This window comes from Moschus berezovskii, chromosome 17 (genome assembly GCF_049115385.1).
Source record: "Moschus berezovskii isolate FMDL1 chromosome 17, NW_MosBer_1.0, whole genome shotgun sequence".
NCBI classification, from domain to species: Eukaryota; Metazoa; Chordata; class Mammalia; order Artiodactyla; family Moschidae; genus Moschus; species Moschus berezovskii.
Genome location: NC_142476.1, coordinates 62481175 through 62507258, shown reverse-complemented (window position 1 = coordinate 62507258; position 26084 = coordinate 62481175). Strand labels below are relative to the sequence as shown.

General features: G+C 48.8%; 1 protein-coding gene across 2 annotated transcripts in view; it reads left to right on the top strand.

Moving 5' to 3' along the window:
- Positions 1-9788: 9788 nt before the first annotated feature.
- COQ8A (coenzyme Q8A) overlaps positions 9789-26084 on the top strand; it is a 46695-nt gene continuing 30399 nt past the window's right edge. For both annotated transcript variants that reach the window (XM_055419765.2, XM_088845514.1), the window contains exon 1: positions 9789-9936. The gene's annotated coding sequence lies outside the window, so the exon portion shown is untranslated. The remainder of the gene's footprint in view (positions 9937-26084) is intronic.

The following is a 26084-nucleotide window of genomic DNA, read 5'->3' as shown; positions in this document are numbered from 1 at the left end:
CCGAGGCACTTTCCTGGTGGTTCAGTAGTAAAGGTCTACTCGCCAATGCAGGAGACACAGGTTTTGATCCCTGATCTGGGAAGATCCCACGTACCTCGGAGCAGCTAAGCCTGTGTGCCACAACTATTGAGCCTGTGCTCTAGAACCCAGGAACCGCAACTATTGAGCCCATGTGCTGCAACAACTGAAGCCTCAGTGCCCTGGAGCCTGTGCTCTGCAACAAGAGGAGCTATTTCAACGAGAAGCCCACACATCACAACAAAGAGTAGCCGCTGCTGGGGACTAGAGAGAAGTCTGGCAGCAATGAAGAGCTAGCATAGCCAAAAACAAACGAACAAATAAAATGATTTTTTAAAAACTCCATAAATGTATAAAAGATACCTGGCGGTAAAATCATGCTGGGTCTTGAAAAGCAATGCAGTTATTTTGCATTTCATTCTGAGTGAGATAAGAAACCGTCAGAGGGGTTTGAGTTTAGAAATAACATGATTTGACTTTTCTTTTCAAACAAAGAGACAAACAGAAAAGGATCATTGTAAAGGGATTTTGGGAAACAACACCAGTTCATTGGCTATTTAGAATAATTCAGGTGAAAAAATATGTTGGTTTGTACTAGGATGGCAGTGATACTGAGGGAAAAATTGGCTGATTCAGGCTGTATTTTGTAGATAGAGTAGAAGAATTTGCTCATGGATCTGATGTGCGGTATGAAAGAAAGAGTGGACATGGAGAATGCCAGGGTTTTGGGTCTGAGCACTGAATAAAGGTCATTTATTTGAGGCAGGGTCTTAAGGAAGGAGCAGGAATGGGGTGGTAGATCAAGGGTTCAGTTTTGGACACTTTTGAGTTTGTTACCTAGTGGACACCATAGTGAAGATCCTTATAGTATGAAAAAGAGGTCAATGCCTGAGATTACAAATTTGGAAGTTTTCAGGTTATGAGAAGTGGATGAGCTCACTCAGAGAGTGGGTGTAGACAGAGAAGGGTGTACAAGGATTGAGTCCCGAGGCCCTCCAACATTTACAAGTTAGGACGATGAAGAAGAGCAGCAATTGAAACTGAGGCTAAAAGGCTGGTTCTCAGAAAGATAAGACAGGAGAGTATAATGTTCCAGGGGCTAAACTGAAAAAACTTTCAAGAGTGAGTGGAAATGGCAAAGGAAGGGTATTTGAAAATTCTGTCCTCCACAATAAAAATTACAAAACTGGCAAAAATATTCAAAATCTTCTTTTCAGACCTCTGCAAACTAACCAAAGGCTTACACTAACCTGCGGAGTGTTTACTAAAGAAAATGGCTGAACTAGGTCGTAGTTTGAAAAATAACAGTTGACATTCCCAGTTCAAACTGGCTAAGGGAGCATAATAGAGCTGGAACTTTTCAAAGCCAGTTCTCAGAGAATTGTCATTATTCTGCTTGTCTGGTAGTTCTCTGGAAAACACCACTTGCAAGGCTGTCTGTGACCTGACTCAAGCTTACTCAGTGTGAAAAGCATTTTTTCCTAAGATGCATTTGTCAAAAAAAAAAAAAATTACAACATGTGTTTTATCTTTGCAGCTGCCTGAGATAGTGGATCACAGTTGAGACAAATAATAAACTATCTAAAAAGCTTAAGGAGAGCTGAGGAATGAGATATCCACAGGGACTGTGAAGAACTGACCTATTTCTTGGATCTCTAGAAGACCACACACATGGCAAGGCTGGGCATATGCTTAGGGAAGGCCCTAAGATCTCACCTGTGACTGTGAGACTCTGCACAAGCAGGAAGTTAGATTGAGGAAGAGTTGCCTGGTTGAGTGTTGAAAGCATGCCCCAACATGCACACAGAGTCTCTCAACAAACACTGGATGATTTATTGGTTCCAGGCATTTCAGGAAATCTGTCTTATCATTAGTTGACCTTAAGTTAACTGAGTAGAGATGTCGGTGGCCATACACAACAAAATCAGACTTTATAGAATTAGTTCAGAAAAGTCACTAAACAAAGAACAATAAGCAGCGGCAATAACAAACCCTGGGTTTATATGCAAATGATGTCTCACCAAATAAAGTATATAAAAAGATAGAAATTATAAAGAAAATAGTCAAATAGAAGCTTTAGAGTTGAAAAATATAAAAACTAAAATGAAAAATCTACTACAGGAGCTCAACGTTGGATTTGAACAGGCAAGAGAAAGAATCAATGAACTTGAAAACAGGAACCAGTTCAGATGATCCAGTTTGAAGAAAAGAAAGAGAAAAAAAATTTTTTTTTTTTTAATTAGCAGAGCCTCAGAAATCTGTGGGATGTCATCAAATATAGCAACATACATAGAATGGGAGTTCTAGAAGGTGAAGAGAGAGAAAAAGGGAACAAAAAAAGTATTTAGAGGAAATAATGGCAGAAAACCTCCCAATTTTGATTAAAAAAAAAATTAGTCTATATGTCCAAGAAGCACACTGAACTCCATGTAACTACACACTAAACTCAGATAGGATAAACACAGGGCTTCCCTGGTGGTCAGATGGTACAGAATCTGTCTGCAATACAGGGGACCCGGTTCAATCCCTGGGTTGGGAAGATTGCCTGGAGAAGGGAATGGCAACCCACTCCAGTATTCTTGCCTGGAGAATTCCATGGGCAGAGGAGCCATGTGAGCTACAGTCCATGGTCTTTCAAAGAGTTGGACAGGACTAAGTGACGAACACACACACACACAGAGGATAAACACCTAGACACATGATAATCAACTGTCAAAAGAGACTCTTGAAAATAGCAAGAAAGAAGCAACTCACAAAGCACCAAGCACAAAGATCCTTGATAAGATTAACATCTCATTTCTCATCAGAAACATGGGAAGACAGAAGGCTGTGGCATGATATATTTAAAGTACTGAAGGAAAAAAACCCTGCCAATCCAACATTCTATATAAATAAACAAAACCATGGTCATTCATCACTAGTTTATACATGCTGTAAGAAAGAGTGTCCATCAGGCAGAGATGAAAGAATAACTCAAATCCGCCTGGTGAAATACAGAAAATGGTGAAAGAAACTATACAGGTAAACATAAAAAGGGCAGCAGAGGTCTATGTCTGTTGGTAACTCGCATTTTTTTTCACCTGATTTTAAAAAATCACTGTAGGGACTTCCCTGGTGATCCAGTGGTTGAGAATCTTCTTTGCAATTCAGGGGACATGGGTTTGACCCCTGGTCGGGGAACTAGGACCCCACATGCTGCAGAGCAACTGGGACCACGCACGACCACTGGAGAGCCCACATGCCACAACTAGAGAGCACATGCACGCGACGGAAGCTCTCACATGACTTGACGAAGATCCTGAGTGCCGCAAGTGAGACCAGGTGCAGCCAAATAAAATAAAATAACTGCATAAAGCAACAATGATAAATCTGTGGGGGTGGGCATACCATGCACAGAGATTTAATTTGTATGATAAGACCACAAAAGAAGGGGGAGAATGAGCTATATATATATAAATATAATATATACAAAGTTTTTGTGTATTATTGAAATTATATTTTTGAAATTATTATTGAAATTAAGTTAGAATTAATTTGAACTAGAGCATTATGTTAATTATACCTCAGGGCAATGGCTAAGAAAAAAGCAGGGAGTGATCAACTGTGTCAGATGCTACTGATAGAGATCTATCTGTGATGAAATCTGAGGACTGACTGCTTGATTTGGCAATATGGAGATCAGTACTGCTGCTGCTGCTAAATCGCTTCAGTCGTGTCCAACTCTGTGCGACCCCATAGATGGCAGTCCACCAGACTCTGCCGTCCCTGGGATTCTTCGGGCAAGAACACTGGAGTGGGTTGCCATTTCCTTCTCCAATGCATGAAAGTGAAAAGTGAAAGTGAAATCACTCAGTCATGTCCGACTCTCCGTGACCCCATGGACTGCAGCCCACCAGGCTCCTCCGCCCATGGGATTTTCCAGGCAAGAGTAGTGGAGTGGGGTGCCATTGCCTTCTCCATGGAGATCACTGGTAAGCAGTTTTACAGGCAGGGTGGGGCGTAAAGCAGACTAGATTGGTCCAAGTAGGATGGAAGAAAAGGAGGGGGAGAAAATAATTTTTTCTTAAGAAAGGAAAAGATAATTCTTTCATGAGTTTGCTGAAAATGGGAGAAGAGCAATGGAAGTGGGATGAAGAGTGAGAGATAGTTAACAGGTTTGTGTGCTGAAAACAATAATTGAGCAGAGTGAGAAAAATTGATAATTGCTTTCTCTGTCACTGTTATTAAGGAAGAAATTTTGAGATCAGAAGGGACCTTGCTTCTTACCCAAACGTCCCAGGAATTGGCATCTTTGGTTATTGGGAGAATATGTCTATATATACGTGTGTATGTATATATACTTATATTTGTGTGTATTGAATAACACTGTATTAATATATTATGCCCACTAGAAAATATAAAAATTAAATTTTTAGAAGTTTAAGATAAATTTGGGGAAAAAAAGTCAATAAATAAGATGGTGTATCATATAATCACTAACACCTCTGGGCAAGGTACACTCAGAGCAAGGTACATAGTGAATAAAATCCATGCTTCAACTGACTTTTTGCTAATTTTTAATTTTCTGCCTGTCTTTTTATCAGCTACAGTTAGATTCATCCTTGCTCTTACTTTGTAGTGAGTTTATACCGAGAAGAGTAGTAATGATCTTTCTTTGTTTTCTTGTTGTTCACCCTGCCTGCATCAGTATTATCTTCCAACTGGGTTTTTTTTTTTTTTTGGCCCAATTTCTTTTTTAACTTTTTTATGGAGAATTTCAAACAAACACAGAATATGAACCCCGATATATCCATCATTCTCCTTCTTCAATTATCAACTCATGACCCCTCAGCCCTGTATTTTGTAGTATTTTGAAGCTAATGACACATATTGTATGATTTCACCTGGAAATAATTCAGTGTGTATATCTAAAACACAAGGACTCTTTAAAAAAAAGAAAAAAAAAAAACAACCCTAAATACCATGCCATTAGCGTAACTAAAAAATAATTTGAAGGAATCTTTAACTTGAAGTCATGGAGGAATCATTGCAATAAAAAATCAGGTCAGGAAAAAAATGTGTTTCTGGCATAAAAAAACTGAGGTCATTATTCACAATGAGTAAGATCAAAATAATATCAATCTGATGAAGATTCATTCTTTGCATAAACTAGTTTGGGGGTACTTCTCCAGTAAACTAGAGTGGTGGTCTCTGATGAAAAACTAATGTTTATGGTAGTGGGTTATGCTGGTCTTCAGGTACTCTGTGTGTGCTAAGTTATTCAGTAGTTACTCTTTGTGACCCTATGGACTGTAGCCCGCCAGGCTCCTCTGTCCATGGGATTCTCCAGGCAAAAATACTGGAGTGGGTTGCCATGCCCTCCTCCAGGGGATCTTCCCAACCCAGGGATCCAAGCCTGTCTTGACTCCTGCATTGGAAGGCGGGTTGTTTTGTTTGGTTTTTTACCTCTAGCGCCACCTGGGAAGAGAAACATTAACCCTGGCATTGCTAGTGGAGTGAGACTGAACTGGTCTCAGTTCAGTTCAGTTCAGTCGCTCAGTCGTGTCCGACTCTTTGAGACCCCATGAATCACAGCACGCCAGGCCTCCCTGTCCATCACCAACTCCTGGAGCTCACCCAAACTCATGTCCATCGAGTCGGTGATGCCATCCAGCCATCTCATTCTCTGTCGTCCCCTTCTCCTCCTGCCCCCAATCCCTCCCAGCATCAGAGTCTTTTCCAGTGAGTCAACTCGTCGCATCAGGTGGCCAAAGTATTGGAGTTTCAGCTTTAGCATCAGTCCTTCCAATGAACACCCAGGACTGATCTCCTTTAGAATGGACTGGTTGAATTTCCTTGCAGTCCAAGGGACCCTCAAGTGTCTTCTCCAACTGGCCTGGAAGCAACCAATTCCCTCCCATAAGGAACCACATCCTCTCTCTTTCAAAGGCAGAAGCTGGAGCTGATGAAAATCACATCCTCATCCAAGTGAAGTCTGATGGAGGTCAGGTCTGTATTGTACATTATAGGAAGGGATGAACCAGGGACTCCACCATCCCATGGGCAGTGGTGGAGGGTCACTCAGGCAGTTAAGGGCACAGTTAGCTTGGGAGGGAGGAATGAATACCCTTTGAAGGCCTAAATAGGGGCTGGAACTTTCTCTTCAGTGTGCTTAACTGGGAGCCAGTTTCCTATTCAAGGCAAAGGTCCCAGTTAACCCTGTACTATTTGTGGCAGTTCCTTGAAACTTGTCAAAAACTCCTTAATTATCTCTCAAAAAAATGCTGTATTTTGTGGAGAAGATTGGGGGGTTGGGGCAAAACTTGGACTGGCAATAGAGTATATGAACGTTCCTGCAGAGGAGATCCAGCACCCCAATGATCAGGCCATGGAAATTCACAGCCTCCCCACCCCCCTCCAACCAGGACCCGCAGGCTCTGTTCTGCCCTGCAGGGTACACGTTGCTGCAGCTCTGGTCCAAACTGTGAAGTTAGGTTCACATCTGGATTCTGTTATTTTTAATACCCGCCCCCCATTTTTCACCTGGAGAATTGCATGGATAGAGGAGCCTGGTGGGCTCCATGGGGTGTGAAGAGTTGGACACAACTGAGGGACTAACTACCGCACAATTGCACTCATCTCACATGCTAGTAAAGTCACGCTCAAAATTCTTCAAGCCAGGGTTCAGCAGTATGTGAACTGTGAACTTCCAGATGTTCAAGCAGGTTTTAGAAAAGGCAGAGGAACCAGAGATCAAATTGCCAACATCCACTGGATCATGGAGAAAGCAAGAGAGTTCCAGAAAAACATCTATTTCTGCTTCATTGACTATGCCAAAGCCTTTGACTGTGTGGATCACAATAAACTGTGGAACATTCTGAAAGAGATGGGAATACCAGACCACCTGACCTGCCTCTTGAGAAACCTGTATGCAGGTCAGGAAGCAACAGTCAGAACTGTACATGGAACAACAGACTGGTTCCAAATAGGAAAAGGAGTACATCAAGGCTGTATGTTGTCACCCTGCTTATTTAACTTATATGCAGAGTACATCATGAGAAACGCTGGGCTGGAAGAAGCACAAGCTGGAATCAAGACTGACGGGAGAAATATCAAGAACCTCAGATATGCAGATGACACTACCCTTATGGCAGAAAGTGAAGAGGAACTCAAAAGCCTCTTGATGAAAGTGAAAGAGGAGAGTGAAAAGGTTGGCTTAAAGCTCAGCATTCAGAAAACTAAGATCAGGCATCTGGTCCCATCACTTCATGGGAAATAGATGGGGAAACAGTGTAAACAGTGTCAGACTTTATTTTTTTTGGGCTCCAAAATCACTGCAGATGCTGACTGCAGCCAGGAAATTAAAAGACGCTTACTCCTTGGAAGGAAAGTTATGACCAACCTAGATAGCATATTAAAATGCAGAGACATTACTTTGCCAACCAAGGTCCATCTAGTCAAGGCTATGGTTTTTCCCGTGGTCATGTATGGATGTGAGAGTTGGACTGTGAAGAAAGCTGATCGCCTAAGAATTGATGCTTTTGAACTGTGGTGCTGGAGAAGACTCTTGAGAGTCCCTTGGACTGCAAGGAGATCCAACCAGTCCATTCTAAAGGAGACCAATCCTGGTGTTCATTGGAAGGACTGATGCTAAAGCTGAAACTCCAATACTTTGGCCACCTCATGCGTCGAGTTGACTCACTGGAAAAGAGTCTGATGCTAGGAAGAATTGGGGGTGGGAGGAGACGGGGACGACAGAGAATGAGATGGCTGGCTGGCATCACCGACTTGATGGATGTGAGTCTGGGTGAGCTCCAGGAGTTGGTGATGGACAGGGAGGCCTGGCGTGCTGTGATTCATGGGGTCGCAAAGAGTCGGACACGTCTGAGTGACTGAACTGAACTGAACTGAGAGACTAACACACTTTACACTTCTTTTTCACTTCTCCCCCCTCCTTCATTTCAGACGTCAGCATACAATGGCTTTCAAATTTTCTAATAATAAAAATAAACCAGTTTCATTAAGAGGTTGAGATTAACATATACAGACTACTATATATAATCAACAAGGACCTACCATATAGCATAGGGAAGTCTACTCAATACTCTATAATGACCTATAATGGAAAATAATTTGAACACAACATGGTAAATCAACTATTCAGTTCAATTCAGTCGCTCAGTCGTGTCTGACTCTTTGCGACCGCATGAACAGCAGCACGCCAGGCCTCCCTGTCCATCACCAACTCCTGGAGTCCACCCAAACCCATGTCCATTGTGTCGGTGATGCCATCCAACCATCTCATCTTCTGTCGTCCCCTTCTCCTCCTGCCCTCAATCATTCCCAGCATCAGGGTCTTTTCAAATGAGTCAGCTCATCACATCAGGTGGCCAAAGTATTGGAGTTCCAGCTTCAACACGAGTCCCTCCAATGAACACCCAGGACTGACCTCCTTTAGGATGGACTGGGTGGATCTCCTTGCAGTCCAAGGGACTCTGAAGAGTCTTCTCCAACACCATGGTTCAAAAGCATCAATTCTTCGGCGCTCAGCTTTCTTTATAGTCCAACTCTCACATCCATACAGGACCACTGGAAAAACCATAGCCTTGACTAGAGGGACCTTTGTTGGCAAAATAATGTCTCTGCTTTTTAATATGCTGTCTAGGCTGGTCATAACTTTCCTTCCAAGGAGCAAGCCTCTTTTAATTTCATGGCTGCAATCACCACCTGCAGTGATTCTGGAGCCCAGAAAAATAAAGTCAGCCATGGTTTCCACTGCTTCCCCATCTATTTGCCATGAAGTGATGGGACCGGATGCCATGATCTTTGTTTTCTGAATGTTGAGCTTTAAGCCACCTTTTTCACTCTCTTCTTTCACTCAACTATATTTCAATATAAAACTTTAAAAAATAAACTAGCTTGCATAATGTTATATATTAATCCCTCAAAATCGGCTCAGCATAAAGGACAATGCTTTGACTTGAACATTTATCTTTATGATCAGGGAGTGGAACCTGTCAGACAATTGGGGCTCGGGTCTGAAACACTGGCTGACGCGGAGACTTGGGGCCACTCCGCTTCAGTCCACGCACTTCCTTCCGGGGTAGCTCCGAGTGGGCCGCGGGGCCCCCTCCAGCTCCTTCCACGTGCTGGTGGGGCCCCGCTACCTAGGGCCCCCACGAGGACACAGGCAAATAACCCCACACGCTCTGGGGCCACTGCTAGGGCGACCCGGCCTGGGGCGTGGGAGGCCGGCCCACGCTGCCAGCCCAAAGCGAAAGGCTACAGGTGGGCGGGGCCGGGCGCCGGAGGCGGACGCGCATCCAGCAGGCCCGCAAGGCTTCACAGCTCTGCGAGTCCCTTCTGGGGAACCGGGAGAGGGCTCCTCTCCTCATTACAAAACGGCCAGCGCGGAGCGGGCTCGCTGTAGTCGCTACGGCTCCTTCCTCCGCCTCTAGAAAGCCCGGGGAGTACCAGCCCGGGACAAGACAGCCGACAGCGGTCACCGCAGCTGCGTCTGCCGTCCATCCTGGAGCACGCAGAGGTCTCCGGGCGCACACGAGCTGTTCCTCTACACCCAACGCGTGGTCTCCAGCCCGGCTTTTTCAACTAGGGGAGAGGGCAGCAGCGAGGGGAAGAATGGGAGGGGCCCTGCGCGCTGGGGAGGCCTCCCATTGGCTCCTCTCTCTCCGCCCTCAGACCCCATTGGCCGCGGGCCGAGCGCACGGGCCGAGCACGCTGCCCCGCGACGCTCGGCGTTGGGCTGGCGGCGGCGGCGCAGCCAATGGGAGCGGCCCGCGGGGCAGGGCTGCGGGCTCTGGGTCTCCCGGCGCGGGCGAGTTGGTAAACAGATCCGGAGCGCGTGCCGGGCGCCAGCGCTGAGGCAAGCGCGCGGAGGCTGCGCGAAGGTGACCGCGGATCCCAGCTTCCTGCAGCCGGGTAAGGCTGCTGCCCGCCGGCCGCCGCGTGCCCTGGGCGCCGCCTGCCTGAGGCCAGAGCAGGGCTCACCTCCCGCTTGGGCCCTCCTTGCATCCTCAAGTGACAGCGCGGCTTCCCCTTTGCGAGTTTCATTTGCCCCGAGTTCCGGGCCACGGCGCGGTGGGCGCGCCTCAGAACGCAGGGTGGGCGCCTACGGCTGTCTGCTACCCCCGTTCCCACAGCGCATATCTGTCTCGGGGAGGGTGCGAAGGCTGCGTGCCAGAGCCTTGGGTCCTCGGAACTCGCCTAGCAAACCTGGTGACCTGATGCCTTGTTTCTTGGTCGCCAGTACTGCTTTCCTGCCTCGCTTTCTTACGATGACATTTCTCTTCACGCCTAGACCCCTTTGGACTGTCTCAGGGGCGCTAATTGTCCCTGGCCGGAGGTTTGTGTCAGGATTTTGACGCCCTTGGCCCTAGCCAGCTGTTGGGTTTCACTGGTGAGGGTTTTGTATGAACATGGGAATGAGGGTTCTTTTTGGTTCTGTTCTCCGTTGGCTTTTCTTTGGCCCGTCCTCTTGCTTCTTCAAACGCTGGGGCTCCTGTCAGTGGTCGTGCCTTTCCCCAGTGCCTGCCCCTTTGCCAAACCGAGGCCGGTCCTCCCATGAACCTTGTGGGATGGGGAATGCTGCTGGGGGGCAGGTCTGGATGCTGGAACTCTCCATCTGGATGATAGGAGCCAGTCCTCTGAAGGGTGAGAGGCTTGTGTGCAGCCTTTCATCCTAGGTAGGGCCTGCAGCCCATTGGGAAACTTGTCCATGCTCACTTGGGCCTTGGGTGTGCGTGACAGAAGACTGAAGAGTTGGACCTGTTGTCTAACTTGTTGTTAAAGGATTTGAGCGTGCATGATGCCAGCTTGCCAGTTGTTATGCTGGCAGGAAGGCCCATCTCTGGAGAAGGTACAAAGTCGGGTGAGGGGGGGGAACTGGTGATTCTCAGGGGAAACACCTTTATGATTGATAATGGCTTTGGGCATTTTCAACTTTGCAAATGATGCAGACAAAACAGGGTTATGATTTTGGGCCTGACCTTGGACAACTCAAAGGAAAAGTGAACTAAGGTGATCTGAATGCTTCCCTGTGTGTCACATAAGCCCGGGTTTCTCAATTTTCAGCAGCATCCCTGGCCTCTATCCATTAGATGCTCGTAGAACCGTCTCATTTCCCCCTACTAGTTGTGACAACCAAAAATGTCTCCACACATTGCCAGACGTCTCCTGGAGGACTCAGTCAACCTTGGTTGAGAACCACTGAGGTAAAACTGTAAAAAGAGTCTTCCCATTCTGCCAGAGACCCCCTGGGACCTGTCCATGAGTAGCTGAGAGGTTTAGGTAGCAGATAGCATTGTGCTGTCTGTCCTAAACCAATGATAGAAACCGTGTTCGTTGGGCTTCAAGGGAATTTCCTTCCCCCCTGCTCCACACCTGGGGGGATAGGAGTGAGACAGGAGGTTAGAAACCTATGGGCATTAGCTGTGGCTGCTGAATGCATGGCAGAGGCTGAGTCCAGAATACAAAAGAAGTGGGCATGCATACTAAGTCGCTTCAGTCATGTCTGACTCTTTGCGACCCTATGCACTGTAGCCTGCCAGGCTCCTCTGTCCATGGGATTCTCCAGGTAAGACTACTGGAATGGGTTGCCATGCCTTTCTCCAGGGGATCTTCCCAACCCGAGGATCCAGCCCAGGTCTCTTATGCCTCCTGCATTGGCAGGTGGGTTCTTTACCACTAGCACCACCTGGGAAGCCCAAAAAAAAGTGGGAGACTTGTGGTTTCTGTCTTTGGGGACTTTGCAAGACTGTGGGAGGCATGCATGTGAAATAGCCATGGGGTGGTTTGTAAACAGTGAGCAAAGAAGTTTAAGCTGTCCGTGCTGACTGAAAGGCCAATTCAGTTTTCCATAAGTGGCTTTTGCAAAGTGATACTTTGCTCATCCTCACTTATTTACTGAGACATCTCTTATGTCTTATGATGTGAGAGGGGGCTAGGCCCATGTCTGCAGAGAGAAAGTGTCTGCATTTCAAACATATGTGTGGGTGTATTTACTTGTACCATGTACTCCTCCAGGAAGAGGCTACCCAGAAGTGTACTGGTGCAGAATGGACACATGTACAATTTGTAGAGTGCTTTTACAGTTGATCAAAGCATCAGAGACAATGAGCCATTTGTTTTTGCAGGGAAAGACACTTTACTTCTGAGTCTAGAGTTTGTCTTCACTTTAATCCAGAATTTATGCCCCAAATTCCAAAGTCCCAAACTGATGGGAATGTAGAAAGTGAAGAAACAATGGTTATTGTACAGGAAAAACACCCCAAATCCCTACCGTGGATTTCCTTTTCTTGTCATTGATTGGTTCTATGGGGATGTATCAGGATTTTCCCATAACACTCCTTGGTTTGTTAGGGGGTCTTCTGGGTACCCTTTCTTGCCTGCAAAACAGAATCTGGACAGGGAGGTCAGTCTTCCTCTCTCAAAAAGAATTTTAGAGAAGATTATTATTGGGAAGCTCTAAACTCAGCAGGATAATTTTCCATCAAGAGCTGTGGACACTGAGTCATTATCTTTGTCAGTTGAAATAAGAGCTGTGTGCAAAATTAGACAGGAATATTTAGATGGAGAGTTGTCTTGATCTGACAGTGGCATCTGGAAATAGTTCCAGCATTCTTGCTAAACAACAGCCAGGAACTTGGGAGAGCCAGAGAAAGAAGAGCTGGTGGGAGGGGGGAATGTGAGGGTCCTACTCCATTAGGAGTTGCTCCCATGCAGGGAGAGGGGGTAGTGGGAATGGGGTCCGCTGATTCTGAGGCAGGGTCAGGACCCTCAGTGGGGTGCATCTGGGTGGGCTTCTCCCCACAGTTTTCAAACCGGAGTGGTTTGTTAACAAGCATGTTGTTCATTGTGGGGTTATAGGCTCCTGAGCTGTTGACCTTTTTGCTTTAAGGTAATGGGCCTACAGTATATTTAAAGTTGAAAATGACCCTGGAAAAATCTTTTTATTCTTCATACTTGGATATGATTTATTTATTTTTTTTGTTCTGTCCATGCAGAGAAGGATTCATGAGAAAGCTGAGAGTTTTTCGCTCAGCTTGCCATTTCAGAGCATTGTAGATTCTCTTATAGTGAATAGTGACTGAGTTCTTGTCTCCTGAGCCCTCAACTTGCTTTTTAAAACATTGTCCTGTTTCCTTCTGGGTGGAGGGAGAAGGACTGCGTTTGGATCAAACCTGGGAAATCGTGTGTACCCTAAGGGTTGGTGCCCCTCCATGTCCTGCCCTGAAGAAAACCCCTCTGTGACATTGTGGGTGAGCTTCCTAGGTGGCACTAGTGGTAAAGAACCCGTCTGTCAGTGCAGGAGATGTAAGAGACGTGGGTTCGATCCCTGGGTTGGGAAGATCCCCTGGAGGAGGGCATGGCAACCCACTCCAGTATCCTTGCCTGGAGAATCCCATGGACAGAGGAGCCTGGTGGGCTACAGTCCATGGGGTCGCAAAGAGTCGGACACAACTGAGGCGCTTCAGCAGCAACAGTAGCAGCTGGTTATTTTACTCCTTGTTGAACAAGTATCAGTTGATTGTGTGCCTTGAGTGTGGCATTGGGAATATAAAACTGAAGAGTTCTCTGGGTCCCTGGCCTCTGGGAATTGTAATAAGGGGAATGCTGATACCGCCTGAACACCCTCAGTGTGGTTTGGACTAGGGGCTCTGAGTGAGACCACTTCTGGCTAGTGACTCTTGGAGGAGAGGGCGTATTGACCTAGGACACTGAGGATGAGCAGGATTTTAGCAGGAAAAGGCAGGAGTGTAGAGGAGTGAGGGGCCAGTGCTTCCCAGACTCCATGCTGAAGGCCAGGTGGTTTTATTTTTTCCTGATTTCCTGCAGACCAGTACTTTTGTAAAACACACTAAAAGTGTCATCAGTTCAGTTCAGTCGTTCAGTAGTGTCTGACTCTTTGAGACCCCATGGACCGCAGCACGCCAGGCTTCCCTGTCCATCACCAACTCCTGGAGCTTACTCAAACTCATGTCCATCGAGTCGGTGATGCCATCCAACCATCTCATCCTCTGTTGTCCCCTTCTCCTCCCACCTTCAATCTTTCCCAGCATCAGGGTCTTTTCCAACCAGTCAGTTCTTCACATCATGGCAGTGCTAAATTGCTGTGAGGGTCTCTGAGTTCTTGTGCTTAGTCACTCGGTCGTATCTGACTCTTTGCGACCCCATGGACTCCTCTGTCTATGGGGATTCTCCAGGCAAGAATACTGGAGTTGGTTGCCATGCCCTCCTCCAGGGAATCTTCCCAACCTAGGGATCAAACTCAGGTCTCCCACATTGCAAGTGAATTCTTGACCATCTGAGCTACAACCAGGGAAGCCCAAGAATGCTGGAGTGGATAGCCTGTCTCTTCTCCAGGGGAACGTCCTGATCCAGGAATCTAACTGGGGTCTCCTGCATTGCAGGCAGATTCTTTACCAGCTGAGCTACCAGAGAAGCCTTTCTAAGTGCTTACTCCTGTTATTTCATCAAGGATGACACCTTTAGTCCCAGGACCATTCTTTGAGTGGCATCTGTCCAGGCAGTGGGCTCTTTGAGCAGAAGCCTTGGGGCTGGGGACTGCCTGGTAGGGGTGAGTGCAGCTTGGTAGGAGGGTCAGGAGTTGAAGGGGAGTGGAGGGGGGCTGAGCTAGGGAGTGGATGGGGTGAGTGCCTATTTCCTGTTGAAGCAGCCTGTGCGATCACCCTTAGGAGTTTAGGATAGTCCACTAATACTTCTTTTGTGGCATTTTATCTCAGCAGTGGGGTCAGGGGGCCAGGTGGGCTTGGCCTAGCCCTCCTACTTTTCAGCTGATAGTTCAGGCTGGAAAGGGTTCCCTGAGTGCCCACAACTCAGTTGCAGTCTAGGGGGCTCTAACAGAGGGCTCCCTGCCCTGGCATATGTGCAGTGGACGTGGGTATCCGAGGGTACTGGACCGGGACTGTGCAGGACCGGGGGCTGTGGGGAGTGGGGGCGGCCCTCTGCTGTGGGAACCCAGGGTGCAATGCTACTGGTTCTGTTGGGAGAGGGCTAATGAAGTGGATTCCTGTGCTGGGAGGCCTAGGGGTTGGGGCCTGAAGGGTGCCTGGGTTTCTGTGGGAGAGAAAGGATCCAAAGCTGAGGCCTGAGCAGGAAGGGGCAAAAGTGGACGCCGCTCTGGGGAGGGGAGGTCACTCAGTAGGCAAACTGTGCAGAGTGGGGACTGGATTATGGTGGAGGGCTCAGGGTAGATGGAGGGGAAGCCTAGTGAGGTGGCCTGTGAGAAGTGAGGGCGGCCTGAGTCCCAGGTAGCAGGCCTTGGGGAGGTGGAATGAAAGCGTAGATTCCAGAGAATAGAACCCTGTGCAGGTGGAATCTCTTAAGTGACTGCTTAACCCGGGCTGAGATGTCTGTTGGGGGAGCACTGTTTGGGGTGGATGGTGGTATCACTGCTGAAAACAGGGTCGGGGAGGAGGAGCTGGACTGGCGGAAGGAAGATGGTGATCGTTTTAGAAGCAAAGGGGTCGAGGTGCCTTGTGGGACTTTGCCCTGTATTCTTTTGTTATTCAGGTACTGTTTGCATTCAGTAGGTTCACACTTTCTGGTGTGCAGATGGGTGGTTTGGTAAATGCATAGAATCATGTAACCATTATCACAGTCAAGGTCTAGAACTGTTCCGTTCCCCCCACCCCCAGTTCCCTGGACCCCTTCATTGGTGTCTGTCGGACCTGGAGAGAGAGACGTCATGCATGTATAAGTGGTTTGGTTCTAGAATTGATTCAGTGGTTGGGATGGCCTGCCCAAGCTGGGAATGGCATGCACAGGCCTGGGGGAGCTGCCAGCCCATGGGGAGGCTGAAGCAGCCCAGGGGACAGTGTCGGGAGCTGGGAGGAGAGGCTGGGGACCAGGCCTGGGGACACCTGTGCTGTGAGGAAGAAGAGCTGGTGAGAGAAACTGGGCTGAGGGGCTGACAGTGAGTGATGGAAACCCAGGTCAGGATTTCCTGAGAGTGTGGGCCCAGCGGGAAAAGCTGAGGAGGATGGTGTTGGGGTGGCTTAGGTGGATGGAGCCATCAAGTAGTCATTGTATCACGGTGTGTGTGGGGGTGGTGGTGGAGAGCTTGGCTTCTGGGCCAGACAGCCTGTGCTGAGGGAGAAGGAAGGACAAGGCAGGAGGTGCCCTCTGTCCCTGGAGGCGATGGCACGGATGAGGCTGAATCAACAGGAGGTTTTTTGATATTTGGTGCATGAAAGCTGAGAGCAGGTTTGTGGGCTTGAGGGGGAAAGCTTTTGTGGAAGGAGAGATTGAAGGCAAAACAAAAAATAGGTCGGAGGCAATGTCCTAGCGGAGGAGAGAGAGGGACAAAGGGGATGGCAGCGCAGGGAGGAGATAGGAGATAGGGGAGGCCGGGGGAGGGCTGAGACCTGGACCAGGGGTTGAGGGAGAGCACAGCTGATTGCCTCTGTTTTAGGGAAACAAGAGGTCAGCTAGATGTGAGTGAGGCCCTCTGCTTGATATGAGAGGGGAGGCTGGCCTGGGGGTGGTGCTCAAGGGGAAGTCAGGCTCCTGGCAGCTGCTGAGAAGGGAGGAAGGGAGGGTGTGTGTGTGTGTGTGTGTGTGTGTGTAAGTGGGGCAGGGAAGTGTTTCCTGGTGTGTGTGTGTGTGTGTGTGTGTAAGTGGGGCAGGGAAGTGTTTCCTGGTGTGTGTGTGTGTGTAAGTGGGGCAGGGAAGTGTTTCCTGGTGTGTGTGTGTAAGTGGGTCAGGGAAGTGTTTCCTGGTTCTCTGAGAAGGGGCCCGGACCCTTCCCTGCTCCCTGCCCCTCCCACTGGACTTTCCCAGAGGTGTTGCCTGAAAGAGGCTGTGGTCCCCACCTCTCCACCCTGAGAAGCAAGTCTGCCCACCCACACATACGCTTGCTATTTTCATAGTGTCTAGAAGGGTTAGTACTCAGATTCTTTTGAGTGTGATTCTCTGTGTGTGTGTGCAAAGTCCCTTCAGTCATTTCCGATTCGTTGTGACTCCATGGACTGTAACCCACCAGGCTCCTCTGTCCATGGGATTCTCCAGGCAAGAATACTGGAGTGGGTATCCATGCCCTCCTCCAGAGGATCTTCCCTACCTTGGGATCAAACTCGGGTCTCTCATGCCTCCTGCACTGGCAGACAAGTTCTTTACTTGGGAAGCCTGTGATTCTCTCTGCTGCTGCTGCTAAGTTGCTTCAGTCGTGTCCAACTCTGTGCGACCCCATAGATGGCAACCCGCCAGGCTCCCCCGTCCCTGGGATTCTCCAGGCAAGAACACTGGAGTGGGTTGCCATTTCCTTCTCCAGTGCATGAAAGTGAAAAGTGAAAGGGAAGTCGCTCAGTCAGGTCCGACTCTTCGCGACTCGATGGACTGCAGCCTACCAGGCTTCTCTGTCCATGGGATTTTCCAGGCTAGAATACCAGAGTGGGTTGCTATTGCCTTCTCCGTGATTTTCTCTGCTACTGCTGCTACTGCTAAGTCACTTCAGTCGTGTCCGACTCTGTGTGACCCCATAGACGGAAGCCCACCAGGCTCCCCCGTCCCTGGGATTCTCCAGGCAAGAACACTGGAGTGGGTTGCCATTTCCTTCTCCAATGTGTGAAAGTGAAAAGTGAAAGTGAAGTCGCTCAGTCGTGTCCGACCCTTAGCGACCCCATGGACTGCAGCCTACCAGGTTGCTCCATCCATGGGATTTTCTCGGCAAGAGTACTGGAGTGGCTTGCCATTGCCTTCTCCCAATTTTTAGCACAGCCTTGGGTCATCCTGATCTGCTCAGGGGATAAAAGGCCATGTCCTAATCTCAAATCTTGAGGTCATCTAGGTCAGTCTCAGCTTCTTATACACAAGGAAACGAGGAAGCTCAGTCCAAGGGAGAGCAGGAGTGCCCAGTGTCACATGTGGCTGGTGCCCAGGGTGGGCTTCGAACCTGGGGCTGGCTGGCCGCCCTCGCTGACCGGGAGCCAGAGGGTTCCTGCCGTCTGCTGGGCGAGATGTGAGGTCCTGGGGATTGTTCACATACACAGAACTTTTACATTAAACCCAGATCCTGAGGTTAAGCCTAGTTTGCTTTCTGCCTGGCACATTTTCTCTGTTTGGCACCAGGCCTGGCTCAGGGGAGGGTGAAGGTAAGAATAGGTTGCCCTGTGACCCACAAGTGGTTACTGTTTGACAGATTCTGGAGCAAACATCTCCCGTCTGTGTGAGATCAAAAAAGCAGTTTGTGGCTCTTGCACCCTGCTGTGTTTACAGCCAACATTTGGTAAAGCTGAGGGCTGGGTACCACGTATGGGTCACGCCTGCTATGCCCCTGGTGCAGCCCACGTGAACTCACTGTTAGTGGGCCAGACCTGCTCTCGTCCCCTCTTCCCTCCCACTCTTCTAAGGAGGGAGTGGGGCCGAATAGGGTATCCTGGGTGGGCCACACCACTCCCTCCCCGTGTCTGCACGCACATAGGAGCAGGCTCCCAAACATCCCCTTACGAATGTTGTTCTTCCTCTGTTTCTCCCTCTTCTGCCTGTTAAAACACTGGGGTGCTGGTCCTACTGCTGTGTCCTTGCCTCTGCATTGGGGGTAGTTCACAGTGATTATGGACAGAAAGCGTTTCCCAGGTGCTTAGCATCCCTGGTGTCACTTGAGTTCTGGGTTCAAAAGATGGAGCTTGAGAAGCTCGGGAGCCCCTGGGTGCCCATGGGTATTACACTCCTGGTGAGGGTGTAGTGCAGTGCCAGCCCTCAGCGGGAGTCAGGGTCTGAGTAAGAGAGTCCCCTCTCCAGGAATGCACCATGCAACCCCGGGAGACGGGATGGGTACACAAAGAGTCATACAGGGCATGGCAAGACGACCTTAGACCATTAAGAGATGAGGGACTTTAGAGGAAGAGAGGTGGCTTTAGGATGGACCAGGGGACCGCTATGGAGCGTCTAATGTTTCATGAGGATGGGTAGGACTTCGGCAGAGGAAAGGGTGTTCCAGGGGAGGAAGAGGGAGCAGCATGTGGAAGCAGGAAAACGTGTGAGTGTGTGTGTGTGGGGTGGGGGTGTGTCTCTGTATGTGTGTGTGTGTGTGTGTTGGGGGATGAGCCATTCTGGCTGAAGCCCTGGTGTGGGGGAGATAGTGGGAAATAAGCACTGGAAAGATGTCTTGTGGTCTGCAGTGAAGAAGCTTGAGGGCCAGGCCTGGGCCCACGGCCTTAGTTCTTCCAGCAAAGAAGAGTGGAGGTCAGCGAGGAGGCAGCTGCCTTGCCCTCTGTCCTTTTCTCTCTTCCTGCATACAGTCATCTGTCTAGAGTCGTCCCTTGTAGGTAAACTCATGGTTTTAAAAACTATTGGGGTTTTGTGTACACTTCCCTGGTGGCTCAGATGGTAAAGAATCCCCCTGCAATACAGGAGATCTAGGTTCGATCCTTGGCTTGGGACGATCCCCTGGAGGAGGGCATGGTAACCCACTCCAGTATTCTTGCCTGGAGAATCCCCATGGGCAGAGGAGCCTGGTGGACTACAGTCCATGGGGTCGCGAAGAGTCGGACACAACTGAGCAACTACAGCACACAGTGCCAAAGGGTTGCATGGGCTCTCAGTGGCAGGAGTCATTAACCTTTACACCAATGATGTGTGTAAGTGTCTGTGTCTGGCCTGCACGTGGTGTTTGGAGGTGCTGCTGATAAAGGTTGGTGTGTGGTAGGACTGGGGCCACATACCCAGTGGAGCGCACACCCGGAGTGGACCCAGTGTGAGGCTCCTGCCTCTTTTTCCCACTGTGTCAGAGACAGAACCAGGGTGAGATCGCTGGTGCTGAGAAGCCTGACACTCTCAGTCTGGTAGTTGAGGAACTTTCCAATAAGGCAGTTTGGCCAGGTGGCCCTTGAGAGCCCAGCCAGCTCCTGGATTTTTATGACTCATAATTTTCTGCAACCAGTTGGACACTTTCCAAGGCGTGAACCTTGCCATGTTTCCAGGAGAGTGACTGCTGATTTAAAAACATGTTTCTGACCGGGGGACAGTTTTCTTATTTGCTCTCACTTCCTAGGCCACAAGAGGAAAGGGCTGAGGGAGCCTGGGGTCAGGCAGGTGTAGATTGGCCAGCTCCTGACAGTGTTGGGACTAGAGATCTCTTTACTGTGTGGAGCTCTGCCTCATCAGCAAGTGGGGACCGTAATTCCTTACAGGGTTGTTGTAAGATGAAAGTGAACGTCGCTTAGTTATATCTGAATCTTGATGACCCCATGGACTGTAGCCCACCAAGCTCCTCTGTCCATGGGATACTCCAGGCAAGAATACTAGAGTGGGTTGCCATGCCCTCCTCCAGGGGATCTTTCCGACCCAGGGATCCAACCCAGGTCTCCCACATTCCAGGCAGATTCTTTACCAGCTGAGCCACCAGGGAAGCCCTGGTTGTAAGATTAGGGGTAACACAAAGTGATGCATGCAGAAGGGGAATAATGACTGTTAGCTGTTCTTATTATTAATTTTATGTAACCGAAATGTTTAATGTGCAGTGAATGTGTTTTAAAAGGTTAAGAATATAAGTAGTGACAGTGTTCTGAGGGTGGGGGCTCTTGCTTGGAGGGTGCGGTGCCCCACGCTGTGCACAGTGCCTGGCTTGTAACACAAGTGCTCCATGATGTTTTCAGTGTGGAACCGAGGCTGGTGGACAAATGGGACATGTTTATACTGAATGCAGGCAGGACTCTGTCATCAGGAACAGGAACGTGTCTCACGCTGCCTGTGGGACATGGCAGCACCTAGCACAGCACCTGGCACTAGCTGGCACTCAGTGCTGCTTGTGGAGTGACCACACCAAGTTATTTTAGAGGAACGATCTCGAAATTATTCTGGAATACAGCCCTTCTTCCCAACCCAACAATTTACCTTGTAAAAAATAGCCACTGCATTAGTTTTCTATTGTTGCTGTAAGAAATGACCACAGATTCAGTGACTTGAAACACTACAGATTTATTATCTTAATATTCTGGAGGTCAGAAGTCTGATGTGGGTCTTGCCTGGCTAAAACCAGGGAGTCAGCAGACTCTCTGGGGGTCCAAGGACAGAGCCACTCCCCTCCTCTCTCCAGCTTCTGAGAGCCGCCTGCCTCCCTTGGCCGTGGCTCTGTCTTCACAACTGCGTCGCTCCAACCTCTACCTCTCTCGCATCTCCCTCTTCTGACTTGGATCCTCCTGCCTCTCTCATGAGGACCCCTGATTACACTGGGCCCAGGTGGATAACCCTCCAGCTCAAGTTCTTTAATTAATCACACCTGCAAAGTCCCTTTCGCCACATAAGATAACTTAGTCACAGATTCTGGGGGTTAGAACATGTGTGTTCATCTGGGTGGCCATCATTCAGCCAGCCACAGCCACCCACAGTATTTTGGCCAGATTTTAACACAACCCCAAAAATACCTGACTTCAGTTTAAGAGAAACCCCTCAACTACAGCACAGGGTCCTTACTCCCCTCTGTGTGACAGTGCAGGTGACATTTGTGTTTGTGTGGTCAAGGTCAGCCTGTGTGTATGTGGGGGGTGTGGGGGTGGGAAGCGTCAGAGGTGTGTGAGATGTGAGTCTCCCGCAGAATCTGACCAGAGCTGGAAAATTTACGTCAACTGATGGAAAGTCTTAACTTCCTGAGAGCTGAGGAAAAATGAAGGCCCAATTTAGACATATGTCCTTGAATATGGCATGTTCATACATTTCAAAGTACTTTCTGTCTCTCTTATTTAGATTGGACTTATGCCATTGTTAGTATCCAGGTGGGGTTAGAGGAAGCAGGTTCAGGGACCTGGAGCAGTGCACAGGTGAAGGAGCAGAGGTAGGTGTGTGTGTGTGTGTGTGTGTAGCAGTGCACAGGTGAAGGAGCAGAGGTAGGTATGTGTGTGTGTGTAGCAGTGCACAGGTGAAGGAGTAGAGGTAGGTGTGTGTGTGTGTGTGTGTAGCAGTGCACAGGTGAAGGAGCAGGTGTGTGTGTGTGTGTTGCACAGGTGAAGGAGCAGAGGTGTGTGTGTGTGTGTGTGTGTGTAGCAGTGCACAGGTGAAGGAGTAGAGGTAGGTGTGTGTGTGTGTAGCAGTGCACAGGTGAAGGAGTAGAGGTAGGTGTGTGTGTGTAGCAGTGCACAGGTGAAGGAGCAGGTGTGTGTGTGTGTGTTGCACAGATGAAGGAGCAGAGGTGTGTGTGTGTATAGCAGTGCACAGGTGAAGGAGCAGAGGTGTGTGTGTGTGTGTGTAGCAGTGCACAGGTGAAGGAGCAGGTGTGTGTGTGTGTGTGTGGAGCAGTGCACAGGTGAAGGAGCAGGTGTGTGTGTGTGTGTGTGTGTGGAGCAGTGCACAGGTGAAGGAGCAGAGGTAGGTGTGTGTGTGTGTAGCAGTGCACAGGTGAAGGAGCAGAGGTAGGTGTGTGTGTGTGTAGCAGTGTACAGGTGAAGGAGTAGGTGTGTGTGTGTGTTGCACAGGTGAAGGAGCAGAGGGGTGTGTGTGTGTGTGAAGCAGTGCACAGGTGAAGGAGCAGGTGTGTGTGTGTGTGTGTAGCAGTGCACAGGTGAAGGAGCAGAGGTGTGTGTGTGGAGCAGTGCACAGGTAAAGGAGCAGGTGTGTGTGTGTGTGTGGAGCAGTGCACAGGTGAAAGAGCAGGTGTGTGTGTATACGTGTGCATGTGTGTGTGTGTGCCTGGAGCAGTGCACAGGTGAAAGAGCAGGTGTGTGTGTATACGTGTGCGTGTGTGTGTGTGTGCCTGGAGCAGTGCACAGGTGAAGGAGTAGGTGTGTGTGTGTGTGTGTGCGTGCATGCGCACGCGCTGGGGGTACATAGTTGTAAGCGGAGGCTGGCCGGGAGGCCTGGGTCCTGACTTCAGCCTCCACCCTCAGGTTAAGGAGTTTGGGGCTTATTCTGTAGAAAACTAGGAGCCATTTGAGCCAAGGGTGAAAGGTGTTACAAATAGCTTTGAGGATTAATCTGGCGGCAGATGGGCTGTAGGATGGAGCCAGGGAACTTGCGGGCGTCAGAGGGGTTTCCCTGCGCTGTCCCTCCCTGCAAATACCTGGCGAAAGCCTCCCGTGCAGTTATCTTTTCTGAGAGTGGTATCGACTGTGCTGAGGATTACCAGCGGTATTTTTATCCTGCTTGTCCTGGGCACTGGACACGGGCTGCCGGCACACCGGACTGCCTTTCCTAAGTAATGTCTCACAGCACAGCCGTATAGGCCACACTGGTCCCCAGGAGAGGAAAGTCTGCCCTCCCTGAGTTACATCTGGTACCGTATGCGGCCCGGCTGCTGGGAGTGTAAATCGGTAAGAGGGTTGCCCACACTGGTCTCATTCATGCTCGCTCTGGTCTCACCAAGTCCAGACCTCATTCCAGAGTGTCTGTGTGGTCTTAATAATAATGATCGTCAACTAGTAGGTTTTGAGCACCTTCTGTGTGTGTCAGGCATTCGGGGTCCTAAGTACTGTTATATGGATTATCTAACCACTCCTCTTGAGAACAGATGAGGGAAACTGAGGTGCAAAGATGAGCTTAAATGACTACTTAGGTCTGCAGCAGAGTCAGAATTTTAACCAGAGCATCTTGACTGCTTCATCAGTATCACTTCCTGAACCAAATCTTTTTTAAGCTTTTAAGCAGAATACGTTGGTTTATGATCAGACAGTGAAACTGCACTCAGGACCCCGTGCTTGGCATGTTGGTGTTTGTTATCAGTTACATTCGCTCCCCAGTGAGAGGAAAGGTCACTTGGGGCCCTCTGAGGTACCCACCTGTGCTCTGGAGTCCTGGGCCCGTGCAGGTCCATTCATGGCCTGAGTTTCTCTCTGGATTGTCATTAGAGGCTGAAACCTCCTGCTGCTGCTTTTTCGATTCCCTCTCGCTGCCCCCAGCCCAGTGTCTGCCTTGGGATGACATATCAGGGAGTCCTAAGAATATCTTAATTTCCCAGTGGGTGAAGAATGGAGGCTTGCCGTCTAGGATATCACTCTTTTGCTTGTTTTCTCCTTTTACCTGTTAAATGGTTGCCTGGCTCCTGAGCCGTGATAGATTCTAGTTCTCGCTCTTATTTTGACTTTGGGCAAGTGGTGTGACTTGTGTGACTTTGGGCAAGTTACTTAACCTCTCTCTGCCTTGGTGCCTTCACTGTACAATGGACATAATAGTAGTACTTCCTTGAGTGAGGGGACTTCGCTGGCAGTCCAGTGGTTAAGACTCCAAGCTTCTAATGCAGGGGTTGTGGGTTCAACCCCTGGTCAGGGAAGAAAGTAAGTGAGGTAATACACGTAGAACCCTTAGCACACAACCTGGCATATAATAAACTCTCAGTAAATAATAGAAACTACAGTTATCATCACATTATGTTGGTCTTCTGCTTCAGATGTTTTGAGAACCAGTGAAATTCACTGGCGAATGTCAGAGTGCCCGCTATTCAATGAGCTCTTGAGTGTGTTAGCATAAGAGTATATACTTTTTAAATGGTTTCCAAAAAAATCCCAATAGTCTGGAAATGGCTTTTGAAGGAACATGAAGTCCTTAGCGTAGGAGACAACTTGAGGCCCAGAAATGAACTTCTTTCCTTACAGGGGACAATTCCACTGTGCCAGCCAAGGGCTGCGTCTTCAGCCCTGTGTGGAGTCTGTGGTGAGCAGCCTGGACCAGGGCAGAAGGCTGCCCTGTCCTGCAATGGGGGGTCAGTGGGCGGCTGAGGGTGGGAGCAGCAGTGGGCATCCTGTCTGCCTGGTTCTCCCCTCCCAGACGCACAATGCTGCTTGCCTGGCAGAGGGGGACCCTATTAGGGATATGGTGAAAGTTCTGGAATGGAGGACTGGTTAGATGATGATAGATTTATAGCCACTCAGTCTCAAGCAGTGGACTGACAGTGCCCTTGTCATTTTAATGTGAGATGAGGGAACGCAGGCAGCTGTGCGGCTGAAAACCTTGGGAAAGGCAGGAGGAAGGAGAAGAACAGGAAGTCGGCATCTGACCCCATCCCACCCCTGGCCTGACCCCTTCATTAGCAGCTCTCAGATCATCCTGTTCTGGGTGAGCCAGTAAAAGGTGGTCACCTCAGAGCCCCTCCCTCTGTCCAGCCCCTGCCTGGGGGCAGCTCTATGCCTGGGAAGGTGCCCATCTCTTGGGGTCAGGAGCAGAGCTGTAATGAGGTGTGCTCACCCCAATACCAGCTTTGTTGGACTGCTCTAACTCCAGTGACCTTTCCAGATTTCTTGAGACAGTTGAGGTTATGTTTTACTCTGTTGCCCTAGAATCGGGGTCAACACACTTCTCTGAAAGAACCAGATAAGGGGATATTTTAAGCTTTGTGAGCCATATTTCTCACTTGCAACTACTCAACTTGGCGTTATAGCTTAAAACCAAATCAAATCAAAAAACCCGAAACAGCAGTAGGTAATACATATCAATGAGCTGCTGATAATACCTAAAGGAATGAGCAGTAATTTGTGTTCCAGTAAATGCTTATTTAAAACATTTGTGTTCCAGTAAATGCTTAAAGAAAACAGGCAGCAGGACTGGATTTGTCCCCATGGTTTGCTGACCCCTGATCTAGAAGGGCACCAGTCATATTACATCTCTTAACCACTGGTTCAGAAAAATGTGATCACTGCACTTACTACATTATTCTAAACTAGGATCCTGTTTTTCAGGAAAGTACCCATTAATCACTTCTGTCTTTTAACACAGGGGCCAGCATTAGACCTGCCTGTGCTAAGTGATTTTCTCACCACTTCCTGAGAAGGGCAGTTGAGCTTCTTTCCTAAAAGAGGGATGGCCATGTTCCATCTTCCTGATGGCCTGTTAGGGGCAGTTGTCTTCTGATGAAGGACAGTGGCTAAACAAGTGTGTGGAGAGGCCTTATTTATAGCTTTCTGATCTGCAATCCAGCCCTCTGCCCATCCCACCCAGGACAGACACTTGAAGGACGTGGGATAGTTTCTTTAAATCACACGTCTGTGTGCTTGCTTGTATTTTTCATTTTAACAATAGATATTGAAGATTGTTTTTCTGTAACTTATTTTCTGTTATAGAAGTAGTGTATGTTCTTTGTTGAAAACTTTAGGAAATAAAGAAAATGAAGAAAGTAAAAAGAATTT